We start from the raw sequence: 8,130 nt of genomic DNA, 5'->3' as shown, positions 1-8,130 counted from the left end.
ATTTGGGAGCAAGTGAAGAACAGAACACAGAGTAGGATGTGTTTCCTGGGTACATGAGAAGAGCTCAGAATTTGAAAAGGCCTTGTGACCTATGTTAAAGTATTTGGACTTCCTTCTAAGGATAATAGGAGGATATCACAAATTTTAACTAGGGTAATCACATCATCAGATGGATTTTTATAAACTCACTGGCTACTGTGTGGAGAATTGATTGGTAAGGGGCAAAAGGGAGGGAGAGATCAGGCTTCACAAATCAGTAACACTGTGGCATTCAGATGTCACTTAATTTGTCAGTGTCTGTTTCCTCATCTCTAAAAATATGTTATCAAGTCTGTTTACTTATGTCAGAGGATTGTTCCAAGGATTGTTTACAGACTGTATTTTATAAGAATTTACTAAATGAAAGAATAAATGAATTTGCCCAAGAGATGCCCAAATTGTCAGTAAAGTTATAGTGTACCACTGGCTGTATCACCCTGTGCCAGAAGCTGCCTGTTTCCTTCGATATTTTTCTCTCCTTTTTCCCCAAATGATAACATATTTAGCCAGGCATATGTATGACTAAAAATTTTTTAAAAAGCAAAGGAAAAAAAAAAGATTATATCATCCAAGCGTCCTAAAGCTAGGTGTTTCCATGTGACTAAGTTTTGTCCAGATGGGATGCAAGTATATGTGATTTGTAGCAGTTTCCAGGAACTTCCTTAAGAGATACCTAGAGCAAACCACTCACATTCTCTTTTTTATCTCTTCTTCGATCTTGTGTTCCGGACTGTACATGCTGCCTTGAATAATGAAGACAAAGACACACTGTAGAGATGACAGAGAGGAGAGCTGGAAGTATTTTGAGTCTCTAAACTACTTCTCCACTGCTGAACTATAAAGTTTCTGACATTTATACCGGTGAGAAATAAATTTATTTAAGCTCCTTTTATTCTGGGTTTTGTAGTTACTAGCTGCTTAACGTAAGGTTAAGAAATAAAGAATTTCGTACTAGCAATGATATACTTAGATTAGTGAAATCTGAACTTTTTTCAATGGCATAATGGAATCATTCATGTGACAGCAACTCAGATATTTCAAGTTTGAAAAGCTACCTCATTCTTTCTTGGCAATGCATTTTGTGGACACTGTCTCCTGAATTTTCTTAGAAGGCTGTGGGTTGACAAAACTATAGTGTTAGGGGAGCAAAGAGAAATTTTTAAATTTGTTGTGTTTTGACTGCTTTTGTCACTTTCCATAAATTCTTTAAAAGTGAGGTAAACATGAGTATGCAAATAGAATCATTTATTTGATGAAAGAGTCTGTTGTATATGTGGGAAGGAAAGTATGGACATTTATTTAGCTATCCAAAATGCTGGACTGTGCAGACTGTCTGACAAAAAGAATGTAAAAAGGTATGTCCCACAGAAGCTTCTAGGAACTTCTCTTAAGAGACAGCAAACACAAGACATTTGCCTTTATCATGGTTCCCTTTCTCCATTTTGCCACCTGGAATGTGAATGGAGGTTCTACTACTATGAAGAAAATGAGCACCCCCTAAAATAGGGGAATGGTGATCTGGAAGAAACCTGGATTTTCAAGACCTCTTAGGACAAAACTGCCATTTGCTCTGGACTGCAAATTTTCACTCTTTTATGTGAGAAAGAAATGAACTTAAAAAAAAAAAAAAAATTAGGCAAGCTGTAGCTGTAGTTATTTTGGACTTTTCTATAGTTTTAGCCAAACCTAATGACCAAGATGGCCTGAATGTTCTCCCAGCTTGTCTAAACTTTGGACAGGTTCCTTCCTGTCTATAGGCCCCTGATCTCTATTCTTACAGCATTTCCCCCTTTGAAATGTAAATCTTCTTACAGGCTTTTACCGGTTTTACAACTAAGGATGTCTTTTTCAAGAATCTGATAGCCATCCTTTGAAATATAATCAAGACAGATCATACCCCTATCTCTAGTTTCTGTGAGAGGTAGGAGCCTAACTTTGATAAGCATCAATTAGCAGACACAGATGACTTAATCACACTGACCAACCTCTTCCTAATGTCCTTCAATACTTTCCAGTAGCTCATCCCAGTGCTTAAAAACTCTCCTGCTTTTTGTTCCAGTGCAGTTGAATTCAATCTCTTTCCCCTTTTGCAATGATCTTGAATAAAGTCATTCTTGCTTATTTAACTCTGTCCAGTGCAATTTTAATTTGACACTAGTCCTAATTAATATATTCTCTGTGTAAGAAAAGATTCCTCTCACAACATGTCAAGCTATCTATTCATTATGCCCATGTTAGCATAGCCAAGGAGAGACTTAATTATCCTGGAAGGAAAACAAAAAGAATAAAAGTGTCAAAGTGGAAAAACAGTTCTAGAAGATAGAAAAGCTAGGTAAAAAGATGAGAGACAAAACTAACGCAAGACAATAATAGAACTGGGCAAAGTAAAAGAAAAGAAATAACATTACAATGGTGCAGTAACAAAAATAGATGATTATTTAATTCTTTTACTCAGACTTTGTCTTTAAGTGTTGGCCACAAATGGAAAATTAGTAAATTCATTCCTGGTTTTCAGATAATCAGAATGCATCATCTTATTCTCAAAATAAAAAAGTAATATACCCCTACAGCTCTGTGTTGAAGTTAAACAGAAATATTACAAGAGATTAGGGGCATGAATATATTTCCAGTAAAACAAGACAGTAAAATAAATATCGATATAGCTTAAAGCTTCTGTTTCCCTCAGAATTCTGTGTATGCTATTTATGACAGTTGTTTTTATAACCATTACTATAATGCTACTTAATTATGATTGTTATTATGTAAATTTAATGTAAATTGCAGTGATTATTATGGAAATTGAAGGTAAATCTCATTTGTATTCCATTAGTAATGCTTTGGATGAAGATGTAGGTTAATCATGAGAGAGTTATTTGAGATTAGATTTAAAGAATGGAATAGGAGAGTTTCTAGTGAGATCTTTAAAAGCATGTGTACAAATAATAGTAAATGCATAGACTTCAGTCATTTATTTCATCTTTTTGATGAAATAATGGATTGATCAGTATATATGTCAATGTACTTCCTGTGGGTGAAACTTTACTTATGAAAGTCTGGAAATTTCTAATTTAGGAAATAGAAATGTAATGTCTTTTTTTAATCTCTTATGGTGTTATAACTTCTTAAATATGCATGAACTTTGACATTGATTTTTAAAATACTAAAATGAATATAGATATATAATCACTTATCTAACCAACATAAACCATTTTATACTTTTTTATTAGTTATCTATTTTATACATATTAGTGTATACAATGCCAATCCCAATCTCCCAATTCATCCCACCACCACTCCCCCAAGCCCCTGCTTTCCCCCCTTGGTGTCCATACATTTGTTCTCTACATCTGTGTCTCTATTTCTGCCTTGCAAACCAGTTCATCTGTACCATTTTTCTAGATTCCACGTATATGCGTTAATTTATGATATTTGTTTTTCTCTTTCTGACTTACTTCACTCCGTGTGTCAGTCTCTAGGTCCATCCACGTCTCTACAAATGACCCTATTTTGTTCCTTTTTAAGGCTGAGTAATATTCCACTGTATATATGTACCACATCTTCTTTATCCATTTGTCTCTTGATGGGCATTTAGGTTGCTTCCATGACCTGGCTATTGTAAATAGTGCTGCAATGAATATTGGGGTGCATGTATCTTTTTGAATTATGGTTTTCTCAGGGTATATGCCTAGTAGTGGGATTGCTGGGTCGTATGGTAGTTCTATTTGTAGTTTTTTAAGGAACCTCCATACTGTTATCCATAGTGGCTGTATCAATTTACATTCCCACCAATAGTGCAAGAGGGGTCCCTTTTCTCCACACCCTCTCCAGCATTTGTTGTTTGTAGATTTTCTGATGATGCCCATTCTAACCGGTGTGAGGTGATGCCTCATTGTAGTTTTGATTTGCATTTCTGTAATAATTAGTGATGTTGAGCAGCTTTTCATGTGCCTCTTGGCCATCTGTATGTCCCTTTTCACTTTCTTTTAACAAGATTTTACCACTTAAATTTTTTCCACAGTGAGATTTTATTTGCTTAATCAAAACTATAACATTGTATGGTAGAAAAGAATACTTATTTGTGTATACCATAACAGTTTACGAAGTACTTTCATTTACATTATTTCAATTAAATTCAATGAGACGATTAATGGTGATTTTTCTTCCCAGTAGTCTCTTCAGTATTAAAGCAGGAAAGGCAGCAAATCCAATGTTCACTCTAACTTTCAATGGAATTTTTTATGTTTATTAATGTGAGCTATAATAATTTCATTTTAACGTTAAACTTAAAAAAAATCTTGGCTTTGAACCTGAAGCCTACTTTATATAATTAATTAATTAATTGTTCAACATTTATTGAGTGCCTGCTATTCCCGAGAGACTGGATTAGGGAATTCAGAGGTTTAAAAGAGAATTTTTACAAATCTAAAATTTTTAGTTATATCACTAGAGATGAAGTCATCAGCTTTGTTCTGAATCAGGATAAAGGACTGTTGATCAAAGCTACAAATATTTAAACTAAATTGAAGAGTTGATTTGGTTAGAAGAGGAGGGAAGGGCAAGAAGGAAGCATTCATATTGAAGATAGAATACAGAGTGATCTAGGGTAATTTATACTTTTACAATTTACATTTCTCCTCAGTGATTGGCATCAGATAAAATGGAAAACTTGTAATTCTGTCCCTGATTTTCAGATTATCAAAATAATTAGTCAGCATCTAAGGGACTATTAAAAGAGACAACCTTGTCCATTCTCAAGGTACTGCTTGGCTCCTACAAAATTGTTCTGCTCAGGGCATAGAAATCCACTGGAAATCTAAGGAAACAGAGAAGTGCCTTAGCGAAGAGGGAACCATTGATAAATCTAAAACTGACCTTCACAGTATAATGCCCTTGCTTCCTCTTATTTATTTTTCCCTGTATAGTCCTCTCTAAGCAATAATCTTAAGGATTTTTTTTCATTTCTATTTTTTTCTTTTATAGCGCTGTTACTACTAGTAGTGATATTAATATCTACATATTTCTAAACACATATGTACTGAGAATGGCTATATGCTCTTTAGGATTCTACTCCAAATTTGATTAGAATATAAGCAGAATTCACAACCCGTATCATCCACTTTTTCAGCTTTCGATGGTGGCTCCTGGACTATGGGGATACTCATATTTTACCATCTCAAGGAATTGCAGGATTATTTTATTTGTTTCTTGAAAGAATTATCAAAGAGGAGAGAGGACCCAATTTCCTTCATGCCTGAAAAAAACAATTATCATATTTTCTATGAGTGCTAAAGGGAAAAAAAAGAAATCTTAATAGATCTCTTATTTATAAGGGAAGAAAATCCCACTATCAGTGACAGCCTTGAAAAAAAGGAAAGCAATATATTTTAGTCTTTGTTGTTCACTTGTAACTTACAGACCCTGGGGCAGCTCTAAAAAGAGTACATCCTGGGGTTTCCCAAGCAGGCCTGCTAGGATCTATTTCGGACAAACCAGAATATAAAGGATGGGCTGATAACTTCCAGTGAAAGAGCGCTTAAACTATCTGCATTTAATCATTGCTCTGAATAACTCATAATTTAAAAAAGGAATGCTGGAGTTTGGGCAGAAAGAACCTTCTACACATGAGCAGTGGAAAGTAGAAGCGTGAAACAATTGTAGAGTAAATTATTTTATTATGCATTACATAGTAATTTTATAATTGGCGATAACTGATGACTATGTCTATTGGAACTAAGAGGAAGATGTTTAAAACTTTTTTCTAACAAATAACACTTTTCAGATTTTTTTCATATCTGGCTGACTATAAGAAAATTAATTATTATTAGAGGAGTTATAAAAATAATCTTAGTAGCAGCTTAAAATTCTCCCCACAGTGATTCTTCTACTTATTTTTCATTTGTTTTTCTTTTAACTTTTTATTATGGAAAAACTCAAACATATACAAAAATGGACAGAAATGTATTAGGAACCTCCATGTACTCATCACCCAGTTTCAAAAATAATCAGCCTGACCAATCTTGCTTATTGATACTCCAACCCACTTCTACACACCATCAATCCCTACTCAGTATAAGCCCATCCCCATCCAATATCATCTCATCTGCACAAGATTATTTTGAAGCAAACAATAGGCTTTATGTTTTCCATAAATCTTTGAATGTTTCTCCAAAAATTAAACTCTCAAAAATATTCGTAAGAGCCACATCACACTGAAAATAAGTGAACAATTCTGTAATATTATTGAATATCTATATCTATCAAATATCTAGTTGAATGTTCAATTTTTAAATTTTTTCTTTAGGCTTTCCTTTTTGATCTTCCATTTTCCATTCTTTCTTTTTTCCCCCTCCCTGTTTTACAATCTCTCTCTCTCTCTGTGTGTCTCTCAGCTTGTTGTTTGAATCAGGATCCGAATAAGGAGCATGCACTGTAATTGGCTGAAATATTTTTAAGTCCTTGCAACCTCTTTATTTTTCATCACTATTTTTTTTCCTTGTAAGTTGTTTGTTGAGGAAATAGTTATTTGCTCTGCAGTTTCATATGGTGTACATTTTACTCACTGTTTGCACATGGTGTCATATAACATGTGCCCCTCTCTCCTATATTAACTCTCTATTGGATATGATCTAGAGGCTTAATCAGATTCTAGATCACTGTTTAAAGTTTTTGTTTGTTTCTTCTTCTTTTAAAAAAGACTTTTTTTTTTTTTTTTAAATTTTATTTATTTATTTATTTATGGCTGTGTTGGGTCTTCGTTTCTGTGCGAGGGCTTTCTCTAGTTGCGGCAAGCGGGGGCCACTCTTCATCGCGGTGCGCGGGCCTCTGACTATCGTGGCCTCTCTTGTTGCAGAGCACAGGCTCCAGACGCGCAGGCTCAGTAATCGTGGCTCACGGACCTAGTTGCTCCGCGGCATGTGGGATCTTCCCAGAGCAGGGCTCGAACCCGTGTCCCCTGCATTGGCAGGTAGATTCTCAACCACTGCGCCACCAGGGAAGCCCTAAAAAATACTTTTAAGAGTGGTTGTATACTTCCATCATAAAGGATCCATTTTTTCTCTTTTTTTGTGATGTTAGCTGACTTTGATTTTCATTAATAACTAGATGTGTTAATTCAGTAGAAGTTATTAAATTGTGATGTTCCAATAAATATATTCATTTATTGTCTTGAATATTTCTGTAATACAAACATTCTCTCATCTTCTACTTGGTTACACAGAAGTACAGTTTGAAAGAAAAGGCAGAATAAATACTAGATTATTTTCCTGTGTTTACCCATTTTTGAAAATAGTAAAGGAGTTCTTTATGATCTTTTATAAGGTGACCAATTAGGTGTTGTGTTTGTTTTTTGAGTATCATTATGAGTCCATAGATATTTGATGTGCTTAAATCCATTGCAGTTATTATCTTTAGTGGTGTTAAAATTTTCCCAGTTTTGATCAGTAGAACCTGTTCAATTGACTCCTGAATACTTTGATAGTTTTGATGGCTTCCTTGTCTGTTAGTGTGGAAAGTCTCATCTTGTACATTCCCTACACCAGATCTCAAACCAGCCATTTCTTCAAGAAGTCCTGCTTGGTTTTAAGGGAAAATAGCACTTGCAGAAATGGGGAACTCAGTTATTGTTCTTAAGAATTTTCAGTGAACAAGATTGTTTCTTTCAAGATAAAATAGTTCCTGGGTTCATAAGGACAGTTCTAATTCTAAGTTAGGACTACAAAGATTTAACCTAATCAGTCTTAGATCTTGATATCCTTTCTCCCATGCTAAATATCTTAGTTCTCAACAGCACTGACAATTTTCTTTTTAACTCAGGATAAAAATAGAGAAACTAACTCATAATATGATTAATGAAATAGTTTAGGAACACTTGTATTCTATTAGTCCTTAGGGTATATCCCATTAAAAATATAGAGTCAAATTACTGTTTTTTTAAGGTCATTTGGAATTATTCCTGTATTTGTTTTTTTTATTGTTACTATAAAAAAGTTACAAACTTAGTGGCTTTAAACAAGACAAATTTACTAGCTTTCAGTTTTGCAGTCAGAAGTTCAATACTGGATTAAAATCAAGGTGTTGGTAGGGTTGCTTTCC

The 8,130-nt window shown here is 34.3% G+C and overlaps 1 long non-coding RNA gene across 1 annotated transcript in view; it reads left to right on the top strand.

Annotated features, from left to right (window-relative positions):
• Positions 1-721: 721 nt before the first annotated feature.
• LOC132598008 (uncharacterized) overlaps positions 722-8,130 on the top strand; it is a 40,022-nt gene continuing 32,613 nt past the window's right edge. Inside the window, exon 1 of the long non-coding RNA XR_009565623.1 lies at positions 722-900. This is a non-coding gene — a long non-coding RNA (uncharacterized lncRNA). The remainder of the gene's footprint in view (positions 901-8,130) is intronic.

The sequence above is a fragment of the Globicephala melas genome, chromosome 10 (genome assembly GCF_963455315.2).
Source record: "Globicephala melas chromosome 10, mGloMel1.2, whole genome shotgun sequence".
Taxonomy (NCBI): Eukaryota; Metazoa; Chordata; class Mammalia; order Artiodactyla; family Delphinidae; genus Globicephala; species Globicephala melas.
This window is presented reverse-complemented; position numbering and strand designations above follow the sequence as displayed.